This window comes from Schistocerca americana, chromosome 2, assembly GCF_021461395.2.
Source record: "Schistocerca americana isolate TAMUIC-IGC-003095 chromosome 2, iqSchAmer2.1, whole genome shotgun sequence".
Lineage (NCBI taxonomy): Eukaryota > Metazoa > Arthropoda > Insecta > Orthoptera > Acrididae > Schistocerca > Schistocerca americana.
In genome coordinates, this window is record NC_060120.1 from 292,303,074 (window position 1) to 292,328,731 (window position 25,658).

The following is a 25,658-nucleotide window of genomic DNA, read 5'->3' on the forward strand; positions in this document are numbered from 1 at the left end:
CCAAGTATTTAAATTTTTCATCAATTTTTATGTCGTGTTCTCCAATTCTAATTTTGTTTGCCGGTGGCGGTTCCGTTAGCATTATTTCTGTTTCTTCTAATGATATTTTAAGGCCAATACTCTTGGCTATTTTCTGTAGTGATTGTATTTGTTGTTTGGTTCTTTGAATGTTGTTGGCGAGAAGAGCCAGTTCAACTTTATGCCATATTTTTGTGTTCCAAACTTAATTTTCTTCAGATTGTCCTTGTACCATTCTGTCACTATGTACTCAAGGGCACAATTAAAAAGAAGTGGTGACAGGCCGTCTCCCTGCCTTAAACCCAGAATGATCCAGAAAGTTCCCCTGTGAACTTAATTTTCGAATTTGTATTTATTAAGGTAAGTTCTATCAGTTTAATTAATTTTGGCTGGAGTCTGAAACCTCTCAAAATTTTTAACAGTGAGGGTCTATGGATAGAATCATATACTTTCTTAAAAACTATAAATGTAATTGAGAGAGGCTTATTTCGTTTGTGGTAATAAGCCTTGACTAATTTCAGAGTAATTATTTGTTTGGTACAGCTTCTCCAAGGTCTGAAGCCTCCTTGGTATTCCCCAGTTCCTTATCCAGTTGTTCTTTGATCCTGTTGTGTAAAATCTTGGAAAAAAATCTTGTAGGTTCAGTCCAAGAGCGAGATTCCCCTGTAGTTGTCTGGATCTCTTTTGTCTCCTTTCTTATGAAGTGGGTTAATTATAGCTGTGGTTCATTCTTCTGGGAATTTTTCTGTTGCCCAAATGTTTTGTAAAATAATATGTAAAGAAGTCTGATTTCTTTTACCAGCAAATTTCCAAATTTCCGCAAATACTTGATTTTCACCACAAGCTTTGTAGATTCTCATTTATTTAAGTGCAGTTTCTATTTCTTATACTGTAGGTAGGTTTATATTTTCTAATTTGGTTTTTACGGGGGTGTCTGTGTCCATTGTCAAAAGATTTTCAGGTTCATCACAGTTCAAGAGCTTGTTGATTGCTTCTGCCATGATTTTGCTTGTTATTATGGGCTATTTTTCCATCTTTATTTCTCTGCAGTAGTGTGGGAGGGTTGTAATTACGTAACTGTTTATTAGAGGCTTTAAAATGATTATAGGCTTTAAAATAATCTCTGTACTTGGTTTGTAGTAGTTTTCTTCAATGGAATTCAGTAAATCTTTTTGATATTATCGCTTTGTTTTCCTGATAATTCGAGGCAATTATTTTCCGATGGTTTTGAGGTTAGTTTCATTCTCTTTTATCTTGTAACTTTGGTTTTGTCCAAGCTTGATGTGTTTCATCACGAATTTCGTCACATTCCGTAGTCCACCATGCATGTGTCTTTTACGTTGATTTACTGGGGACGATTTTTCAGCATGTTGTTTTAAAACTGGTATTAGTTCCTCAAGCTTATCTGTTACTATTATATTTTGTGTGTTTTGCTGATTCTTGTCATTTTTTATTAACTTATGTCGGCCATACTTTCTTTTCTCTCCAACTGTTCTCTGTCGTTTTTTCCTTGATGGGGTGAATTGGATTTTGACCGGATAACGATCTGAACTTGTGTCTGTTCCTCTCATTACTTTAACATTTCGAATTTCCTTATGAAAGAATTTGTCCTTGTAGACATGGTCCAGCTGCCACTCTTCTCTTGTCCAGTCCGGATGTTTCAACGTCATAAGTTTGTTTGGTTTTCTTTTAAAATATCTAGATTTAGAGATGAGCGCACTTGTTCTGCAAATTTCAATAAGCCTTTGTCCGTCTCTATTAGTTTGCTTATGTGGAGCCCATTTTCCAACTGTAATTCTTTTCCTTTCCCAGTTGGGCATTAAAATCCTGTATTAAGATCTTTGCGTTACTTTTATTGACTTGATTTATTGTCTGATCCAAAAGATCCCAGAATTTTCCTACTTCTACCGTAGTTCTTGTTAGCAAATTTTTCTCACTGTTAGGGATATAGGCGTTTATGATAGTACAGATCTTGTTTGTGGTTTTCAGAGTTAAAGTTGAGATTCGCAGAGAAATAGCTTTAAAATAAGTTATTGAGCCTATGATTTTCAAATTTACTATAAATTCTGTCCTGAATTGTGGGCACTGTTTCACAACTCTTTGTCTTGGTTTTCCATTATAAATTCTATAACCTTGAGATTCAAATGGATCTTCTGTTGTATTTCTCATTTCTTGGACTCCTGCTATTAAGACGTTTTGTCTGTCCAATTCATGAGTGAAGTTACTGAGCTTTGCAGTTTTCAGTAAAGACTTTATGTTATGTGTTGCAATGTAGTTAACGTGTTTATGTTTTATTTTGGCATATGCATTGATGAGAGTTGAGTGATTTCAAATGCTCCGATTCATTTGAGTCTTCTAGTTGGCTACCTACTGAATCCGATGTGGCCTTCTCCTTCTCTACTGGGTTAGATTCAAATGGTTCAAATGGCTCTGAGCACTATGGGACTTAACATCTGTGGTCATCAGTCCCCTAGAACTTAGAACTACTTAAACCTAACTAACCTAAGGACATCACACACATCCATGCCCGAGGCAGGATTCGAACCTGCGACCGTAGCAGTCGCGCGGTTCCGGACTGAGCGCTTCAACCGCGAGACCACAGCGGCCGGCTACTGGGTTAGGGGGTGGAATTTTTTCTACTGGGTTGGACGATGGAATTTTTTTTTTCTAAAAGAACTTTTCATGTGTGAAAGTCAGACGTTATCAATCTCGAGTGTACCAAGCTCCGTGTTACAACTGTGGTTGTTAGCCACAGAGCAAATTAATCAGCCACCACTGACATATGGAACTGTCATGTCCTTGGTACTAGTTCTGGTCCACCACAGGTACTTTTCTTCCCCTGTACCCACCATATCTGGTGAGCATCCCCCTATCCGCCACCTGTGGACGCGCTCGGTAGGATATTAACAAATGGCTCTGAGCACTATGGGACTTAACATCTTAGGTCATCAGTCCCCTGGATATTAACAACTCCCCGGAGTAATTGTCTTATAACCAATGAGATTTTTTTAAGCTAAGGCCGTTAAATACGAGCAAATGTTATTGCATATACAGTAAGAGATTTGCCGACGACATTGTAATTTTTTAAGGTACAGCCAAGGTCTCGTAAGAGCAGATGAACGGAATTGACAGCGTCCTGAAAGAAGGGTATAAAGTTTAACATCACCAAAAGCAAAACAAGGGTAACGGAATGTAATCGAATTAAATCAGGTGATGCTGAGGCAATTAGATTAAGAAACGAGACACTTAGAGCAGTAGATGAGTTTTGCTATTTGGCCACTAAAATAAATGATGGCCGAAGTAGTGAGGATATAAAATGTTGACTGGTAATGGCAAGAAAAGCATTTCTGAAGAATATAAATTTGTTAACATCGATTATAGACTTAAGTGCTAGAAAGCTCTTTCCGAAGGAATGTAGCCATGTATGGAAGTGAAACATAGACGACAAATAATTTAGACAAGAAGAGGATAGAAGCTTTTGAAATGTGACGCTACAGAAGAATTCTGAAGATTAGTTGGGTAGATCACTTAAGTAATGAGAAGTTACTGAACAGAATTGGGGAGACAAGAAATATGCGCTACAGTCGCAGGTTCGAATCGTGCCTCGGGCATGGATGTGTGTGATGTCCTTAGGTTAGTTAGGTTTAAGTAGATCTAAGTTCTAGGGGACTGATGACCTCAGAAGTTAAGTCCCATAGTGCTCAGAGCCATTTGAACCATTTTTGAACAAGAAATATGTGGCACAACTTAACTAAAAGAAGGGATAGTACAAGTTCTGAGACATCCAGAAATAAGCAGGTTAATATTGGAGAGAAGTGTGGGGAGTAAAAATCGTAGAGGGAGACCATGAGAAGAATATAGTAAGCAGATTAAGAAGGATGTAGGTTGCAGTAGTTATTCAGAGATGAAGAAGCTTCCGCAGGATGGAGCAGCAGTCTTCGGGCTGAACATGGCAACAACAACAGTTATATCGAAAGAAATTATCCACCTGGTTCGGAGATTGTTAATTAAGTCTTTATGCAAAATAATGCAAGGCTGGACACTTCACACAACGTAAAAATGTAGTAGCCATTGCGTACAGCATCAGTGAATTACAACTGAGGCCACAGTGGTAAAAGTAATTTATGGGAATAACGCGTAAAGAAATGGAGTGGAACTGAAACATTGGTAAAGGAAATGATCGTCAAAGAAAGAATAGCAGTCAACGAAAAGTAATGCAACATCCACCTCACCACAACTTTCACATGCAAATAATTTGGTTCCATTGTTACCCTAACCCACAGGTCTGGTCTTAAATCCGGAAACTTGCTATCATAGATCGCACTACTCCAAACTGGACTGACATAATGGAAATGATAAGGCCGCGAATGCTGCGATCACTACGACCCAGGAACAACGCAGCAACTGGACGATCAGACACACGGCTACTTACATAATTCATAGCCGTTCTGACGTTTTCAGTTGGTATTACTGACACATGTAATTAGAACGTCAGACAGTAAGATTCCATAATAAATATCTGCATGTATAACTGTTTGGCAGTTGACTGAAAACATGATAAGACCACAGTAGGTAAGAAGAAGAAGGAAAAAGAGGAAGAATAAGAACGAAAGAAAAGGGGTTACAACAGTGGTCCGTTACGACTGAAATGTTTGGACGTTATGAGCTTTCATTCACATATTGGAAGAAACCCTAGATACATCACAATGCAATATTTATAAATGTTATTTCTAAATTTTAATTTTTGTTGTAATATCACTATGCACAATATTACGGTATATTAATAATGTTTACTTATGGACCGTCTGACAGCAACTGAACAAAACACAATTTTAGTGCCATACGCGTTTCGCCTCTATTTTCTGCAAGGCATCATCAGTAGCAGGTTGCGTAGACAATTTCCTACATATTACGCTCCTGTTGCATTTTTGGTGTTGTTCTTCTTCTTATGAACGCCAATTTGCGGTTTTTTCCCATTCCACAACACTATGCACTGAACGCTTGTTTTAAAGCAATGTTTTGGTTTCTGTTGCCGACCGTAATATTACACGCAACTGAGGAAGACAGGACTATAAAAGTTGAAGATGATCAGTAGTAAATTTCGTGAAAAAGTTGGTGGGAAACTGCATTTCCTGTACTAAAGAGACAACTGAAGGCTCGTCAGCAGACGACTCTTCCGCGAGGCGAACTGAAAAGGCCCTTGACACCAATCGTGAGGTCAGGTTGTGGTCGACCACGGACAATCGATAGGCGCTGACAGATCGAGTAACAGCAATCACGGACTCCCCCCCCCCCCCTTGCCCCCTTGTCGCCATCCAATCCTTCGTCGCCCTCACCACTGAACGCCCCACATCGAGCGATGTGGCCAGCTAGGGCAGTGGGCAGCACACTGGACTCGCCTTCGGGACGACGCCGGTTCAGACCCGCGTCCGGCCATCCAAATTTAGGCTTTCAGTTATTTCCATAAATCGCCCCAGGCAAATGCCAGGATGGTTGCTTTGAAAGAACACGGTCGGTTTCATTCCCCATCTTTTAACGATTCAGAGCTTATGCTCCGTCTCTAATGTTCTTGATGTCGAAGGGACATTAAATCCTAACGATCCTTTCTACCTTGCACTGCCCACCCTACTTTTTACCTCCTCTATACCGGTATCGTCCGTTGGCAGACGTTTCAAAGTTCACTTCGCTATTAACATTTGAAAGAACAGTAATGAGGAACGTATGGGGACCAGTTTTAGATAAGGAAGAACGGAGGAGGAAGAATGAGGAAATCGCCTCTTGCGGCAACAACCAACAACCCTACAGAAACTGTAGCACAAAAGAATACAATGGGTGGGCCATGTAGCCGGTATTCCAAAAGGCAGACAGGTGAAGAAAGCACTTTACGGGAAACCAAACAACCGAGCCCCCATAGGATGACCAATACAGCGTTGAATGGATGACCTGGCGAAGGACCTGGCAACCCTGAGGGTTGAAGACGCCTGGAGGAACCGAGCACAAAACCGAAAGATATAGAGGCAGTTCGTGGAAGCAGCGCATCGTATGCAGGGCCTGTGATCGTTCGATATGTATGTGTGTATTTACGTAGATCCACGTGAGCCGGTATGCATTATGACGACTGTCCACCTCGAGACTGAATGCCACCTGCTGCTGTTGCGGGAACTTGACTAGGTAAGGAAAGCGTGTGAGCGGAGTAGAGAGGAATGTGGAATCAGTCTAGAGACGATATGGGCTGCAAATGGAGAAATTCACTGACAACAGCTCGACGATGAGGAAATATAATGGCACGACCGACTTTGACCAAGTGCAGATTATTGCGTGCTGCAGACGCGAACATCAAGGTAAAGTGATTGGAGGACGGTGAAAGCACGAACAGGTGACCAGGTGGTGGGTGCCTATGGATCATCATGGAGCGCGGATGTCGGGGGCTCGAACGCTCTGTAAAGCAGGATAGACGACGATCTGTGGTTGATCTCCCGACAAAGTTCAGTGTTAGCGCGTACACAACCGTTTCACAACACACCGCTCAGAGAATATTGCTCAACACTGGTTCTCACAGCAAACGACCCACATGTATTCCGTTGTTGGCCCAACGACATTGTCAGTTACGACTACAGTAGACACTGGATCATCGTGATTGTACAATGGATGGACAGAAACGTGTCGCCTCTTCGTATTCATCGTGTTTCTTGTTACACCATGTCAGGTGCGGATACGCCTTCATCCAAAAGGTTCCTCGAAAAATGTACCGCGCCACGGATGCAGGCAATATTATACTTCGGGGTACGTTCACCTGGGGTTCCAACGGACCTGTGGTAGTAGTCGAAAGCACCGTGACGGGCATTGACTGAATTAACATTACCGCGGACCACCTCCAGCCCTTGATGCTTGACGCCTTTCCCAGTAATGATGACATCTTCCAGCAGAGTGGTTGTCCATGTCAGAAGGCAAGAGTGATGCTATATTGGTTTGAGGAGCATGATAGTGAACTTACATTGGGCTTAAAGTTCGACTGATCTGAACTCAATGGAACACACCTGCTATGGTATGAGGCGCCTCGTCCACAAACCTTCGGACGGTAATTTAAGGGAATTGTATGACTGCGCATAGTCATTTGGTGCCACATACCTCTACAAAACTATCAAGGACTTGTCGAATCCATGCCACGCAGAACTGCTGCTTTACTGCGTTCTAAACATGGACCACCACAGTGTGAATCAGGATGTCGTAATACATGGTGTATCAAAAAGAATCATCAGACTTTTAAAAAATCGTAACTATTATGTTGTTTGAGATATGTTCCTGAACAACGTGCTGTTGGAAAGAATAAACTCTCGAGTTTTCCATGCTTCCCGCTAGGTAGCTGCAGTGCGCGGCATCTTCAGTTCGAGTAAAAATGGTGTCGGGACAACAGAAAGTGTTTTGCGTTCTACGTTTTGTGCAGTGCGGGTCATTAATAACTGTTCAGCATCACCTTCGTACTAGGTATGGAGTGAATTCTCTTACAGCACAGTGCAATATACGATGGCATGAACAATTCCGAGAAACAGGTTGTTTGTGTAAAGACAAATCGCCGGATCGTCCCCGAGTGTCTGACACAGACGTCGAACGCGTCCCCCATAGTTTCACAAGGTGTCCGCAGAAATCCGTTCACCGTGCAGGTCGTCAGCTCAACATGCCCCCGATGTCCGTCTTGCGTGTGTGTCGACGTTTACTCGTGAAACCATACAAAATTCAACTACTGCAAGCTCTTCTTGAAGGTGACAAACAACAGCGTGTGGAGTTCTGTAATTTCGTTCTTGTCAAGATGGAGGACAATAGTTTTCTTCCACGTTTAGGCTTAGTGACGAAGCAACACCCTTTTAAATGGAAAGGTGAACAGTCATAATGTGAGAGTATGGTGTACGGAACAACCACATGAAGTTGTACAAATTGAGAGAGACTTTCCAAAATTTAATGTGTTTTGTGCAGTTTCATGGGAAAAGGTGTATGTCCATTTTCTTTGGTGAGATCACTGTTACAGGAAGCACATACCTCTTTTCCCCCAGTTGGAGACTGATTCGAACGACTTCATTTAGCCGGCCGAAGTGGCCGTGCGGTTAAAGGCGCTGCAGTCTGGAACCGCAAGACCGCTACGGTCGCAGGTTCGAATCCTGCCTCGGGCATGGATGTTTGTGATGTCCTTAGGTTAGTTAGGTTTAACTAGTTCTAAGTTCTAGGGGACTAATGACCTCAGCAGTTGAGTCCCATAGTGCTCAGAGCCATTTGAACCATTTTTGGCTTCATTTACCAACAGGATGGGGCACTGCCACACTGTAAACCGGAAGTGTGGGAATTTTTACGTCAAAGGATTACTGAACGATGGATCGGTCAGACTGGACCAAATGATTCAACCTTACATTACTGGCCTCCAAGGTCACTGGACCTGACCGTAGGTGATTATTTCTTGTGGGGGTTTAAAAAAGACTCTGTTTACGTGCCTCCGTTACCAACAACAATGAATGAAGTGAGACATCACATAGCAGCAGCTGTGGAAGCTGTAACTGAAGCTTAGCTGCAGTGTGGGAACAATTTGAATTCCGCATTGACATATGCCGTGCATCTCGAGGGGGGCATATTCAACACCTATGAAAAGGCATTAAAAAAAAAAACTTTTTGAGTTTCCCGTTCATGAAAAGATAAAATTCATTGTATATGTTTATAGACGTGCCAAATCGGATGATTATTTTTGATACATCCTATATTTTGACTGACCATTGTAGCTTGTTTTACGAAAGCTAGGTTGTACCTGTTTTGATTGTTATCACGAGGTTTTTCTAAATGGGGAGACTTCGGTGGAAGCAATGTTAACCTCGAACACATACAACGAAACGATCTAGATTGACAACCTTCATTGACAAAGCCATGGGCAATCAATTTCGGGCGTGCAGATGCATAAATTGCACCGCTTCTTCTTCTAATATGTCGGACGTATATCGTTCAACCATCTTCAGAGTGAGCTGAATGACTGACGTTCCAGTGATCGTTCCGTTCTTTTAAACTCGAGGACCGTGCCACTGCACATGCGGGCACAGATACACAAGCGCCATAGACATTGATCGGCGGGAATGAAGTACACATAAGCGGGAAATTAGGTCCATGGCGACGCGGTCGATACACGCTGGGAAGACGATGCATGACCATGAGCTGCACTATGCGACGTCGTTGCAAGTTTATTAAAGGAAGCGCCGGATTCCATGATTTATCAATGCTGAAATCTTTCTCCATTAATTAAATTCGTCGCCAAATGAATTTCAGCTGCATCTTTCACCACCGAGTCCCAGAGCAATGACGTTGTGAGCGTGGGATTAATCTGAGATGTACCCCTTACCCTGTGGCTCCTGAAAGACGCAATTTCCACCCGCACACTACTACAGAAGTCAGACAGACGCTCCTAACGTTCTAAAGAGAAATGCCTGACAAACTTTCAGCAATAAATATCTTCTGGAGTCGTCCGCTGTAAGGAAATGACACCAAAAATTCACAAACTTTTTACGTAACTAGTGGGATACTTGGGTACTGGAGTAGTGCTAGTTAGTGTAAGAAAAACATAAACATGAAACGAACGAAAATTATTATTTATTTTGCAAAATTCTGAGAAATCACAATGGCTCTTTTAGTTATGAACTGAACACGTTATTTCCTGGTTCTTTTCGGTGTGTGAAGTACCTCTCAAGGATAGGATTCGCTGATGAAATTTCTATACAGAGTTTAAGATTGTTGTTGACTTGGGAGAATGGCTGAGAGGTGCGCCTACTCAACTTGAATAATTATCCGTTAGAATCTTCCTAGGTACGGTCGAGGCTGTCGCGCGTGAAATGCAGTGAAGTGTACTGTTGTGGAGGAAATATGGGGCTCACAAGAGCTGTAGCGTACAATACCGTAAGCTGCGATGACTGCTGTTTGCGCCGCTCGCTGCTGACAAATAAGATAACTCTTGTTCTACCTGGATTGACCTTTGCCAATCAAACTCTCCCTACGCCTTGATGAAGTCAAGGGCTCCTATTCGCCCCTAGTCTAACTATTGGCGTGGTCAGATAACTAGTTCACCGTGATGCCACTCAAAAATTCGCTCGCCGGCGTTTAACAATAAGTCTGTCCATTCACACCGCACAATAAGCGTGGCGGCCAACACAGTGAACAACGCTTAATCGCAAGGACTCAATATCCAGTCGCACTTTGATTCGCTCTCGACAGAGGTGCTCTCCCAGTGAAGTACTGAGGAGAGACTTGTTCCTCACTCTTCGAGTACACGTACGAGCATGCACGCTCTCGTTACGTGTTCTCGCTCCAAGAGCGACAACGGAACGGCCCCTCTCCACGCCAGACGTGAAAGGGTATATTTTTCGGTCTCTTCCATTACTCCTTCAGCTCAAGGCGTCAGAAATATCGTCTGCCAATCAGCATTGCTCTTCTAAATCGGAAGAATGACGTTTCGTTTAAGGCGACCAATCCCGAGATCTATAGTATCGGCGTTTGGTGTTTGCTGTCTCCCTGTGAAAATCTCTGAAACTGCATGCTATGTGTAAAGAATGCGTAGGCTGGCCGCTCCCACACAGTGTAGCGGAATTTGCTTTTAAGCTGAAAACGGGGTCGCCCTTTCACTCGGGCAAAAGCTGTCTGCTCTACGGGCGGTCACCGGCCGATGTAGATGGGTTGGGACCGGCCTCCTGGCATGCGGTTGCCTCTTTCCAACTAAAAGCTCTTGTGACCATCGTGTCTGGAATGTATGTGTGTACATCAGTCTCGAGTATTTCAATCACGGTGCGCACTTGCGATTTATTAGTTATCTGCATATCGTTTACATGAATTCATACAACATTGACTTTATCTTATCGAGTTTGGGTTCGAATGAAGCGTCTTGATGTGCGGAATATGATTGTGAGGGCGGAATATGTAAGCAATGAAGATCAGGAGACCACGACGTCTTACAAAGTCGACGCCAGAAATCTGACATTGTCGAACAACATACAGTGATCAGTATCAGTACAGTGCTCTGCCACCGCCTTCTTATTGGGCTGCAGGACCCGGGAATACCTATGGTTTTCGGTAAGAGTCGACTGTCCGATGCATGAAAGGCCTCGCTTGTGGGGGTTGTTGTAAATTCCAATCTTCCAGAGTATCAAATCATCTTTAAAGGAACCTAAGAGTGCTGCTGTCTTCGGTGCTTGCTGAGAATTCATCCTATTTTTGAGGTTAGCTTCCCACATATGGCAAGAAAACCATGGATTTAAATATTTCTGTGTCTTCTTCTGCATTTTTTATATTCAACTTTGGTTTCTTTGTGGCTCCTTACCTATGTGCTGTGGAGAATACGTGTTTGTTTCAGAAACTCTTTTTAAGTGTTGGAGCTCGTCCTGCAGAATGCTGTAGTCAGCAATGACGTATACTCTGTGAACCAAAGTTCTGAGAACACTAATCATATGGGAAGGAAGGTGGCAGCTATTTCTACGTAAATATAGATCTGTATGTGTCTGTTTCCGATATACTACGTACATGTCATCTTTGTGCCGAACGAAAACATCCATAAATGGAAGGCATCCCTCCTTTTCGATGTCCACGGGCTGTATTCAGATGGGTTACCATCTTCACCATGAGGCGACACTACTAACATGTCGTCGACAAATATGAATATTAGAAGATGAAACGGATATTATGCGGACGCGAAAACATGAAGAAGCAACTGGTCACAACTGTTAGATAATGTAGGCCAGTCTATTCAGAAGTAATTTTCCAGGGGAAGGTTCATTGACAGCATCCTGTAGAAATTTAGTTCATCAGCGCCCCATGGCCAAGCTGCGCCGTCGCGTCAGTTAAATTAATTCTTGACACTGTAGTACTAAGGATGGTCAGTTTTCATCGGCGAGACAGAGTTAAATTTACCAGTGCCACAATAACAAAGATTAATGCCCCAAGTGCATTCAGAAAGATTCCAAGATCTGAACAAAAAATGGTTCAAATGGCTCTGAGGACTATGGGACTTAACTTCTGAGGTCATCAGTCCCCTAGAACTTAGAACTACTTAAACCTAACTAACCTAAGGACATCACGCACATCAATGCCCGAGGCAGGATTCGAACCTGCCACCGTAGCGGTCGCGCGGTTCCAGACTGTAGCGCCTAGAACCGCTTGGTCACCCCGGCCGGCAAGATCTGAACAATGGACTGATAAACGCACACCACGAAAATTTGTACAGCACCTCTAGTCGGTTGCTACAGAGAGACGTTTGCTGAATAATCTTCATAAAAAGAAAATAGGATTGCGGTTCAAGTCAGTAAGTCAAAGAGACAGAAAAAACAGGCCAGTTTTTATGTGCACGAAAGGAAATGTACGAGGGCTTGTCTCAGAGCTTGTTGTTCTGTTCTCAATGTCCGTTGAGGTATTACATGTCATGCATATTACTCGATCGACTTTCCCGCTTCGTTGACGCGAGTTACAGCCCTCTGTCACTAGAGGGATTCGAATTGTAGCGCGTAACATGGCGGTGTGTCACATAAATAAGACGGTGCCTGAGAATCAGCGAGTTATAAAAGAGTTTCTAACTGCAGAAAACGTTCGCCTGCACATGGCGCACCCTCTCCTTGAGCACAACAATGCATGAATGCTGCGGCATCAGCAACAATCCGACGCCTTGGGTTCACTATCATCGATCATCCTCCGTACAGTACCGACTTGGCCCCAGCCGATTTTAAGCTGTTTCCAAACTTAAAGAACAACTTCGGGAGCTTCGCTTTGATAATGATGAATCGGTGGGAGCAGAGGTGAGTTGTAGCTCGGTCAATGAAGCGAAGATCCTACAGTGACGGTATCAACAAACTGGTCTCTCGTTGGTAGAAACGTGTTCGTCTCCAGGATTAGTATTGTGAGAAGTAAATACATAAACATGAAGAATAAAGATGTAATGAAGTTTGTTTTATTTAAAAAGCTTTTTTTAATGAGTCTTCACATAAAAAATTCGGAGGCATTTCTTTTCAGCACAATGTAAAATTATTGGCTTCAGTTAGACCTAGCCAGTTTTGCCGCTTCAGTTGGCTCCTACACAGTCGATGGCTACGGAACAACTAACAGTCCTGCGAGCGCCAAGCACCTCCTCAAAACTGCTTTCAGACCTTTGAGCCAGTTAGCCTGAGGAGCAGAATTCAGATATTCCCATCGCTACTCCCGCTAACTGCTCCTCCGTGTCCTGCTGTTTAGTGCCAGGGTATTTTAAAAGTTTCTTTACAACACGCCATAGGAACCACCTAAATTAGGGGAAAAGTCACAAATCTTTAAGCAAGGAATCGGACCACAAGCCATTTTAAATGGATTACGGAAAGAGCGACCCCTCATCTCGAGGTCGGACAAAGTTTCCCCTCCCTGCCTCCCCCTGGATGCTGGTGTCATCACCATCCAAGAGCACGAACTTATTGCGTAATAAGGAATAATGTGTTACAAACGTAGTAACGACACATTGATTACACTGATCACTCGTTTCTCATTTTTCATGCTTCATTAAAACGCGAATAGAATAAATGCAGTAGCATCACCAAGCAGATGCCATCTGAGCACAGCTAGTATAACTACTTGTATTTTAACTCATAAATTATGTTCTTTGAAAAGATTGTGTTTCTATTTTCATTAGAATTTGATGCTACGTACAGCCATGTTTTAATTACAATTTGTCATGAAGTAGACTGTTGAATGCGCAGTATTGATTGAAAGAACAAATGTATGTAAAATTACTATGACATAACTGCGTTTAGGAGTATTTATCTGTATGATGTACTAGAGAATCCGGCAATGCATAGAAATTGTTGATTTCGTGCTGGAACTGGATACACTTCATACTCTCCTTCTCCCTCTCTTCCTCCCCCTGTTCGTCTCCTCCTCTCCCTCTCACTCCTATCTCCTCAATCGCCTCTGTCTGTTCATCTCCTCCTCTCCCTTTCATTCCTCTTCTCCTCCAGCCCCTCTCTCTGCCCATCTCGTCCTCCCTCCTCTCTATGTCCGTTTCTTCCCCTCTTTTTGTCCATCTCCTCTTCCCCATTGTCTCTGTCGTTGAGCCTCGTTCATTGCCATTGCAAATAAAACCTTGATTGGGAACTGACGTCGCTTAAAATGAGTAGGCGAAGCTGCTGGGACCATTGGCGTACGGGGTATGAGGGAGACCCGTCCAGCTGCTGAATCTCTGAGGATAGTTGCTTCAGTGACAATATTTCGCATGATTTTAATCTGCGAATGCGTAGGGTTAGCAAGTTTCAGACAATGATTCCACAACAGTACTCTAATCATACGCTGACAAGCCATAAATACAACTTTCTATTTTCTGTTAAGACCGACTGCGAGGAAGAAAACAAATCAGCGCACTGGTATGTATATGTTTTTATTTAAAATATGTATGCGAAGAAAGAAGAAATATGGGAGAAACAGTTTGTGTAACGCTTTAAATGTCCTGCTATAGAAGCTAAAACTGACTGTAAGAAAGACAGGGTGTTACAAAAAGTTACGGCCAAACTTTCAGGAAACATTCCTCACACACAAAGAAGGAAAATATGTTATGTGGACATGTGTCCGGTAACGCTTACTTTCCATGTTAGAACTCGTTTTATTACTTCTCTTCAAATCACATTAATCATGGAATGGAAACACACAGCAACAGAACCTACCAGCGTGACTTCAAACACTTTGTTACAGGAAATGTTCAAAATGTCCTCCGTTAGCGAGGATACATGCATCCACCCTCCGTCGCATGGAATCCCTGATGCACTGATGCAGCCCTGGAGAATGGCGTATTGTATCACAGCCGTCCACAATACGAGCAGGAAGAGTCTCTACATTTGGTACCAGGGTTGTGTAGGCAAGAGCTTCCAAATACCCCCATAAATGAAAGTCAAGAGGGTTGAGGTCAGGAGAGCGTGGAGGCCATGTAATTGGTCCGCCTCTACCAATCCATCGGTCACCGAATCTGTTGTTGAGAAGCGTACGAACACTTCGACTGAAATGTGCAGGAGCTCCATCGTGCATGAACCACATGTTGTGTCGTACTAGTAAAGGCGGACCACTTTTTCGCTTTGTGGTAGATGGCGCTATAATAGTCAAACATATGGCTCACAATTTTAGACGAACAGTTGGTAACAGGTAGGTTTTTTAAATTAAAATACATAACGGTTGTGCCATGTACCTTTGTGAACTTATCATTTCTGAGAACGCATGCTGTCACAGCGTGATTACCTGTTAAATACCACATTAATGCAATAAAAGCTCAAAATGACGTCCGTCAACCTCAATGCATTTGGCAATACGTGTAACGACATTTCTCTCAACAGCGAGTAGTTCGCCTTCCGCAATGTTCGCACATGCATTGACAATGCGCTGACGCATGTTGTCAGGCGTGGTCGGTGGATAACGATAGCAAACATCCTTCCACCTTCCCCACGGAGAGATATCTGGGGACCTCAGATCCGGTGAACGTGCTTCGACGACCAATCCACCTGTCATGAAATATGCTATTCAGTACCGCTTCAACAGCAAGCGAGCTATGTGCCGGACATCCATCATGTTGGAAGTACATCGCCATTCTGTCATGCAGTGAAACATGTTGTAGTAACATCGGTAGAACATTACCTAGGAAATCAGCATACATTGCACCATTTAGATTGCCATCGATAAAATGGGGGCCAATTATCAATCCTCCTATAATGCCGCACCATACATTAACCCGCCAAGGTCGCTGATGTTCCATTTGACAGCAATCGTGGATTTCCCATTGCCCAATAGTGCATACTATGCCGGTTTACGTTACCGCTGTTGATGAATGACGCTTCGTCGCCAAATAGAACGCGTGCAAAAATCTGTCATCGTCCCGTAATTTCTCTTGTGCCCAGTGGCAGAACTGTAGACGACGTTCAAAGTCGTCGCCATGCAATTCCTGGTGCATAGAAATATGGTACGGGTGCAATCGATGTTGATGTAGCATTCTCAACGCAGACGTTTTTGAGATTCCCGATTCTCGCGCAATTTGTATGCTACTGATGCGCGGATTAGCCGCGACAGCAGCTAAAACACCTACTTGGGCATGATAATTTGTTGCAGGTCGTGGTTGACGTTTCACATGTGGCTGAACACTTGCTGTTCCCTTAAACAGCGTAACTATCCTGCGAGCGGTCCGGGCACTTAGATGATGTCGTCCAGGATACTGAGCACCATACATAGCACACGCCCGTTGGGCATTTTTACCGCAATAGCCATACATCAACACGACATCGACCTTTTCCACAATTGGTAAACGGTCCATTTTAACACGGGTAATGTATCAGGAAGCAAATAATGTCCGCACTGGCGGAATGTTATGTGATACCACGTACATATACGTTTGTGATTATTACAGCACCATCTATCACAAAGCGAAAAAAATGTTCTAAGTAAAACATTCACATTTCTTTACGTACTACACGAATATGTAATAAAAAATGGGGGTTCCTATTTAAAAAAACGCAGTTGATATCCGTTTGACCTATGGCAGCGCCATCTAGCGGGCCAACCATAGCGCCATCTGGTTTCCCCCTTCAAGCTAGACGAGTTTCGTTCTTTATAGTTTTTTCGTTTGATGCTTATTTCGTGAGATATTTGGCCCGCTCACTATCAATGGACCACCCTGTATATATAATGTGTGTGTGTGTGTGTGTGTGTGTGTGTGTGTGTGTGTATGTAACCCACGTCCATCTGAGTATTTATCAGAGCATCATGGAAGATCTGAAGTAAGTCGGTTAAAAACTTTCCGAAGTTTTTGGTAACGACGTTAAACACCATTTTGTCATTATACAGTAGCATAGATGGCAGACATACCTAATAATTGACTAAGAACAGGCGAGACCATATATAAGCATCTTAGGAGGCTACGTTGTGGACAAATGAGGCGAGGCGACTTACGATGCCCTCGCTCTACGTAGATGCAGCAAAATACTGAGGCATTTAAGAAATAGCCTGGAAATAGTACTGGAAGGCGCAAGAGGCCTAGATGTAAATATGTCCCTTATTTCTGATTGTTCTCCGAAATGAGAAACTACGACAGTGAACAAGTGCAGAATCGTAGCTAAAAGTATACATCGAGCTTGGTTCCAAAAGGTACCAAATACAACTGGCCACATTTTTTAGCAGAGCAGAAAAATTCCCTATAACCCCAATAGTTCTCTTATGCAAGCCATAGTTGATACGCAGTTTGTCTGCGACTCACTGATAGGTCTTTTAGAAAAATCTGAGGTAATCCTCACTCTCTCAGATATTTATTATTCTACAGTTAATAGGGATGTTATTTTGGATTTGGTATTTTTTCTCATAAAAATTATTTTAAAACTGTACAAATTATACTTCATGAGCAAATAACATTCTTCTCGCAAAATAAATTCTACGTCTGACGTATGGTTAATTCTAAATGCAAGTATTTTCTTGATTGTGCCCTTTTTATACCCCCCTCCCCACAAGCACTGTTCTCTGCATTTAAAACTTGTTATGCGAGCTATGTTCGCAACTCGTAGTCTCGCGGTAGCGTTCTCGCTTCCCGACCATAGGGTCCCAGGTTCGACTCCCGACAGGATCAGGGATTTTCACCCACCCCGAGATGACTGGGTGTTGTTGTGTCGTCTTCATCATCCTCATTCATCCCCGTTACGGTCGAAGGAAGGGACCGGCAAACCACCTCCACTAGGACCTTGCCTAGTACGGCAATGGGGGCCTCCGCATCGTTCCCCTACGCTCTATGAAGAAGAATGGGACTTCATTTCCATTTATGTGAGCTATAGTTTGAGCCTGTATTTTTTTCGTATCATCATCATGCCTTGCACCACCTCTTGTTCCAGAAACTGCAGCCCCACTATTAATTTTATCATTAGCTGCTTGCTCAGCCTTTCTTCGTCCAACATTAAATCTACAAACAGGGACCTACCCCTAAAGAGCAGTTCGTATCCTGCAGCTTATAGTTTTCTTTTGGCTTGAACGTTCTTTCTTACCTCCATTAGGTCTTCTTCTTTTAGGATAGTTCACGTCAATATCCCCCATTAATAAGTTTCTCTGACTCACAGTATTTATAATGTTCCAATATCCGTTTTTTTCACGTATCATTTCATTTTCTGTTATTCGTAATGCTTTACAAAAACTGTCTTTACGTTGACAGTTGATATGAGGTTTTGCATTTGCTGAACCATTATGTTTCCCGTGTTTCAAAACACTATGCTTCCACATATTTACAGATTTTTTTACATTTAGTTTTCCCGTATTTCAAAACACTATGCTTCCACATATTTACAGATTTTTTACGTTTAGTTGGATTTTCTGTAAGTTCAAGCACATCGGCATATTCATCGGACACATAAGACTTCATTTTACGTGTTAACCATAAGCAAACACAACAGAAAACACAATTATATTATATGAAATAACACAATAATAAACTGAAATTGGCCTAGCTCTTTGGTTACGCACAGCACTCAGCCATATCAGTGCAAGACGATTTGGTACTGCTTGCTATGAAAGTTCAAAGGGATATGCTATGTTTTAGTGTAAAATGCTGGATTTTACTACCTCTATATAAGAGATCTGGTACTTATTGGTAGAAAATATTTACTAGGTAGATTCAGAAAGCTATCAGGGACGAGCTGCCACGTCGGAGTCATTTTTAAATTTTGTGGATTTGATACCTTTTGGAAACAAGCTCCACATACGTATCGTACAGTTATTTCTGTTCATGCTAATTTTGGTACAAAGTGAACGTTAAACTGTGTTTAATACTTACGTTGGCGTTCTGGAGTGTTGATTCTATCCTAGAGTGTATCCTAATAGTGACAACCTATCAGGAATGAATATGACTGTATTTCATTCGTTAAGGGGACCGGACATTAATGTCGTGGCCCGCATCTCGTGGTCGTGCGGTAGCATTCTCGCTTCCCACGCCCGGGTTCCCGGGTTCGATTCCCGGCGGGGTCAGGGATTTTCTCTGCCTCGTGATGGCTGGGTGTTGTGTGCTGTCCTTAGGTTAGTTAGGTTTAAGTAGTTCTAAGTTCTAGGGGACTGATGACCATAGATGTTAAGTCCCATAGTGCTCAGAGCCATTTGAACCATTAATGTCGTTGCTGCGCATGTCGATATTCGTTCGTCATTTATCTGCTCATTGTGTACTTCAAAGTCGCACCAAAGACACTTTAAGGTTAGACTGGAATATTTACTAGTAAACAATTAAATCTTAATAATTTTTTTTGTAATTTATGATGAAACGGCCAGTCAAATACCAGAAGTTCGTATTTGGCATTTTATGCTTTTTGAGTTTCGCACGGGTAGTAACGCAACAATTGCTAGAAACGACATGTGCGATGTTTATCCAAGAGCATCAGATATTCGTAAATGCCAAAAGTAGTTTTCTAAGCTCAAATCCGATAACTTTGATCTTTTTGACTCGTGTGTCGATCAGGAAGACCAACAACTTTTGTCAATGAAATGTTAAGGGCAGATGTGGAAGAATACCCGTGTCGGACGATCAAACCACTCTCAAACACTCTTAGCTAACGTTGGTCGACTATCCAAGAACATTCACTGCAGATTCTTAAAGACAAGCAAAGCTAATCGATCCACCATATGCAACTTATTGATTAGTGCCACAATGCAGAAACCTTTTATGACCGCTTGATCACAGGAGATGAAAATGTGTCCTCTAACTCTAAACGCAAAAGCCAGTAGCTCTCTCCGAATGAATAGCCACGGAGTACAGATAAACCAGGTTTTGTACCCCAAAAAGGCGCTTTTATGGTTTGGGGGAGTCTTTGATCCCTGGTTTGCCCCGCCCCTCCTTTCAGCTAGATCCGTGCCTGGAGACTGGTATAATAACTAATCCAGTGCAGATGGTGTGCTGTGTATTGAAATATTGGTGTGCAGCGCTCGTATTGTGGTAGACCACACATTGTGTTTACAAGCTGATGTACTAATGTCGATCAGCCCTAGCAAAATCGAGTCGTATCCTGCGACGGAACCTGCTGACATGATTTTCTTGTATGGGCAAGCAATTGGAAACAGCAGAGAAGCAGGAAGGTTGTACAGGTCCATATATCAGCTCAGCGTAGAAGACATCCGGCTCACTGCATGTTTATAAGACTGCTCCAACAGGGTAGGCCGGCGGAGTGGTCACGCGATTTGAGGCGCCATGTCACAGAATGCACGGCCCCTCCCGCCGGAGGCTGGAGTCCTCCCTCAGGCATGAGTGTGTGTGTTGTTCTTAGCATAACTTAGTTTAAGTAGTATGTAAGTCGAGGAACCGATGACCTCAGCAGTTTGGTCCCTTAGGAATTCACACGCATTTTTTTGAAACAGGGTAATTGGTACTACAGAACAATAACCAAGGGGGAGGCCGAACCACACGCACTGACGACTTGCGAGATACAGTGCTTGTAAGAGAGGATGAGGCACCTGCAACCAGCGCTCCATCAGTTGAACGTAAAATGAATGTTTTGCAGGGTACTGTGTCGTTAATATTACGCAAATACAACTACAACCCGAGCATCTACACAATGTACATGCTTTGACTTCTGCTGACTTCAGAACTCATTTTGTGTTCAGCCAATGGCTCTTGCAGCACCTCACAGTCGGTCTCACTTTCCTTAGTATGAATTCGCTAGTCTTTTCCCCATTATTTCACACATGTATGCATTAGACACATGAAATGAACACACATACTTCTTCTCTCTCTGCTTTCACCTCTTCCTACCTCTGCTTGTCCATCTCAACCTCTCACCTCTACCTTCCTCTCTGTCTCTTCATTTCCTTCTCCACTTCTCTTTCTCCATTTCCTGTATCTCCTCTTTCTGACCATATCTTCTTTCCCCTCTCCCCTTCATTACATCCTCCTCCCCTCTCTCTTTCCATCTCCACCTTCCCCTCTTCCTTTTACACCTGTTCACTTCCGCTCTACACCTTCCACCTGCCTCTTGCATCTCCCCTCCACCCCTCTCTCTTTCCATTTCCTCCTCTCTCTCACTCTACCCATCCCCTACTGTAGCCATCTCAACCTGTCCCCAGCCAGGCTCATCACCGCACATAGCCTGTACAACACACAGTAGGCTGAAACTACACCAAAACAACAAGCCCATCATGTGGGGCAGCCTACATATTAGGGCCTTGAAAACTGTTCCTTGCCCCTGACATGTGTGCTGCACTGCAAAGCAGGTTGATGTGGTAGGCTGATACTATTCTCACAGATAATGCTCATTATGCTGGGCAGCCTATATGACAGGGGTGTGGAAAACATGTTTCTGCCTGTATCTCCACTCCTATTGGAACTAGGAGACTACAAACTGCACAGTGCTGATACTTACAAGACCTGCTGTTTCTGTGACACATTTGGTTGAAGTTAGACCTCGGGTTTGGGAGGAGATCCTGGACACACATGTATACATATACTCTGCCTTACATAAATGTATAACAAGAACAAAGTGAGTGATTACTAAATTTAGAAACTGTTGATGTGGACAGCAGATGAACATACAAAGTAATATCAGTATTAGGTTATCCTTCTGATTCACCACAGGATGGCCATAGCATATACCAAGACTATACAAAGATACCTTAACATCTATGTAGACTTGTGTTGAGTGTTTTTCTACTGCTACTATAGCCTGATGATCAAGTCTAACCTGGAAACACATTGCTAGTTAAATAATTTAAGTAGTCAAGACATTTTTTGATTTTTGGCAATATTTGTAAAAACTTTTCATATTTTTGAAACAGTCAATATGGCTTCAAAAAATAAACCCATAGTTCATCAGTAGAAAAGAACATTTCAGGATCAACATTTTTTTGTATAATTGCAATAGATAGTTGTAGTACTAATATCGAGTAATAATACCTGAAATGATGAGTCAGTGCACTGCTGTTACTCTGTGAGGTTTCACTCTGTGAGCTGAGGCCGCTGAAACCCCAATGTGGAGTGCTCAGCGAAGCAACGGTTCCCCCGGTCTCCTTTCCAGGCCCACTCCTAACTCGTCTGTTTCAGCAAAATGCGTTACGCAATCTGTCAGAGTCCGAGCGTTGCCAGCGATCTGCACCCATCCTGTCCTCCATTACTTCTCATACAGCGTTGGACGCAGCACTGTGTGGTATGTGAAAACCCTGTACTGCTGAAATCCGTTTCAAAGAACCATGCAGATTGGTCCAGTAGAGATAACACTGAAAAATGTGTTGGCTTTCAAAAATGGAGTAATTTTGATCTTCAAGTAAGTTGTATGTATTCTCTCTCTCGTGAGAAATGTAAGTTCTAGACCTTCTCCCTCTTGTACATTATCAGCCATCTTGAGAGAAAAAGCCTAATAAATGTGACTTCTTATGTTTTTGCTAACTCGCTTCCTGTGCATTTTAGGCAAAAATATGCCATTTCGATTATAAAGAGCGTGAAATTTTCTGCATATTTCATACATAACATGCTGGAAAATTCGGAACAGCTACTGAGATAGGAGGCTGTGAAAACCTGCAAAAATGTCAAGAAATCCCAAACATTTGTATTTGTCATTTATGTTCCTTTAATAACTGTTTTTACTATAACATTTTTACTACAGTTTTTGGGGCTGCTTAATAGCCAATGTTGTAGAGGATTTAATTCCCTTCAAGATTTATACAAAATGTTTGTAATTAATCCCTGTACCAACGAGACATGTCGCACTAACAGCTTAAGTGGAAGTGGACGTGAATCTGAAAATACCATCCCCAGTCAAAAATACTGTTCCTGAATGTAATACCTATAAGCCATTTTGTATGCAATATACACACATCAAGAAAAGTTTTGCATCACCCCGTTTCCCAGAACTTCTGAAGATAGACGTTGACTGTGGATATTGTATCACAGACACAGTTTCTTTGACTGTTCAGAGATGTCACTAAACCCGGAGCTCGTTGTCTTTGTAAGTAGGCTGTTTAGGTTTTTTTATCCACCTCTGTATGAAAATCACTGGCTGTGCTGTGGGCAGTCTGTGTCTGCTTTGCATTGTTGTAATACTCGCCATTGTAGTGTTAGGCAGCTGGCTGTGAACAGCGCGTAGCGTTGCGCAGTTGGAGGTGAGCCGCCAGCAGTGGTGGATGTGGGGAGAGAGATGGCGGAGGTTTGTAATTTGTCATGAACTGCTATATTTATATATGATGATATCAAGGTAAATACATTGTTCGTTCTCTATTAATATCTTTCATTTGTTAACTATCCCTATCAGTAGTTAGTGCCTTCCATAGTTTGAATCTTTTATTTAGCTGGCAGTAGTGGCGCTCGCTGTATTGCAGTAGCTTGAGCAGCGAAGATTTTTGTGAGGTAAGTGATTTGTGAAAGGTATAGTTTAATGTCAGTCAGGGCCATTCTTTTGTAGGGAATTTTGAAAGTCAGATTGCGTTGCGCTAACAAAATATTGTGTGTCAGTTTAAGGACAGTCGTGTATAAATTGTTGAAAGGGGACGTTTCATATGTCGACTCTTAGCCTAGGATACCTCACTGGAATCTTCTGATTTTTTCTTGTAGTTTGTGTATTTAGTGTAGCTTTTGTTTATTGCTAGCGCGTAATTGTAGAGAGAATCCCCTTTGTAGTTGTAGCCTTTCATTGTTGTACAGTAAAACAGTTGTGGCATGCATATAGATTTGCACCAAGTATTTCGCAGCTACGCTTGCAATTAACTAGATATTATTTTCAGTGCTATGTTAATGCGTTCTCCTATTTTTGCACTTCAAATTGTGCTTTTCTGTGTTATCGTGTGAAATATTGTGACAATAATGGCGTGTGAAAAACGTAATACTAGGCTCCAAAGTAAATTGAGAAATGATAGTGACGACGAGCGTAGCTTGCCAGCACCACTGGGTAATGAATTAACTAATGTTCAAAGTAGTAATTTGGTAATTGCGCATAGGGAAATGGAGCGGGCGGCAAACAATGGTGTAGACAGTGAAACAGGTAGTGAACAGGGAAGCGTTATCGATCGATTGGTCGGCAACAGCTCGCCTCAGGAATCGGGAATGACAGAACACAATATTGCAAATACTGCAGACTCAGGTTTTGGGTTCTCACCGTTTTCTCAAATGAGTCAAGACACATTTTCCGCTTGTCAAAATGTGAATGTTGCCGGCGCAAATTCACTGCCGAAAAGCACTGAGGAACATGTTTCAGACACCAGTGCATTGTTATTACAATTAATGCAACAAATGGGACAAAAGCTTGAAAAGTTAGACACAATGGAACAAAATCAGAGACAAACACAGCAAAAGTTAGACACAGTGGAACAAAATCTTCAAAAGTTAGACACAATGGAACAACACCAGAGACAAACACAGCAACAGTTAGACGCAATGGGACAAAATCTTCAAAAGTTAGACACCACACTTGAACAAACACGTGAAGATTTAACTAGTGAGTTACATAACATTGAATCGAAATGTCAAAAAGTCTGTAATGACATAAAAACACAAATTTGTGAGCATTTTCAACCCATTTTTTCGCGGCATGAAAATGTATTACAGAATCACGAAGCAGCCATAAAAGAACTGCAAACCATTGTTCATGAAAATCACAACACCTTGCAAGCTAAAATTGACTCAGTTGCATCTACCGATTCGGTTACGCAGCTTGCAAAAACTCAAGAAAACTTAAAGGACACAGTAGATACGATTTCAACACAAATGGACACTCTGAAACTTGGTTCAGAAAAACACTCTGAGGAAATGTGTTCACTATCGGAGAAAGTAGCCGAACTTTCGGATAAGGTCACTAACTTATCTACAAAGGTAGATGATGATCTGAATGACACAAGACCTGTAGCCTTCACTGACACAGAAGAGTATGAACAAATTAGAAAATTCAAACAGAATCAAAATCAAATCAATACACAGTACAAAAGAGAAATCCGAGAAGTACAAGATCAGCTGACACAGGTAATACAAGAATTACGTATTTCAGAGGATACTCGCGCCCCAATACGGGAAGAGGGACACAGAAATACGGAACAGCCACAAAATAATAACACAGGGCATTTCGGAAGTTATGAAAGAAATTGGCAAGGTGCACCGAATTTTGAAATGGAACCGCCGAAACGACGTAACAATGACCGATATGCGACTCGCCGACATGATGACTTTGACTATAAGCTGTTCATTACTACACGTAAATTCAAAACATTTAAGAATTCTGGCAACGACATTCATCCACAAGCATGGCTCCATCAATTCTCTCATTGCTTTCCTCCCAACTGGTCGTTGGAACACAGATTAGAATTTATGTGTGGCTACTTAGAGAATGAACCAGCTGTAAGAATGCGATCGGTAATTCACGATTGCCACAGTGAAGGAGAGTTTTACCATGCCTTCCTCTCAGCATATTGGTCTCCAGCCACACAAGACCGAGTAAAACATGGCATCATAATGATGAAACATTTCGAACAATCTGAATTCTCCAGTCTTGTGAAATATTTTGAAGACATGTTGCACAAGAATCAGTACCTGACAAACCCATACAGCCCCTCAGAACTCATCCGCATTTGCTTAATCAAATTGCCTGAACATTTACATCTACATCTACATCTACATCTATACTCCGCGAGCCACCTTACGGTGTGTGGCGGAG